Genomic DNA, 238 nt, shown 5'->3' on the forward strand with positions numbered 1-238 from the left:
TTGTTCCTGCTTTTATAGAGTTAGTAATTACACACACACACACATGCGCACACACACACACACACACACATACACAGCAGGTGCTGCTGCTGGCATTCATATGGTTAATACCCACACCCTCCTCTCGGCATGCCAGCCCTGGTGTGCAGATGTCCCAGCTCAAGAGCTTGCTATGGCTCCCTATTGTCCAGCCGAGCGACTCAACTCCATCCGGAGCCTCTGGATGCTCACCCCCCAC

The 238-nt window shown here is 53.4% G+C and overlaps 1 protein-coding gene across 1 annotated transcript in view; it reads left to right on the top strand.

Annotated features, from left to right (window-relative positions):
* Positions 1–238, top strand: part of TRPV4 (transient receptor potential cation channel subfamily V member 4) — a 20,659-nt gene that overhangs the window by 9,240 nt on the left and 11,181 nt on the right. The window lies entirely within an intron of this gene.

The sequence above is a fragment of the Myotis davidii genome, unplaced genomic scaffold, assembly GCF_000327345.1.
Source record: "Myotis davidii unplaced genomic scaffold, ASM32734v1 scaffold803, whole genome shotgun sequence".
In the NCBI taxonomy this organism is placed as follows: domain Eukaryota; kingdom Metazoa; phylum Chordata; class Mammalia; order Chiroptera; family Vespertilionidae; genus Myotis; species Myotis davidii.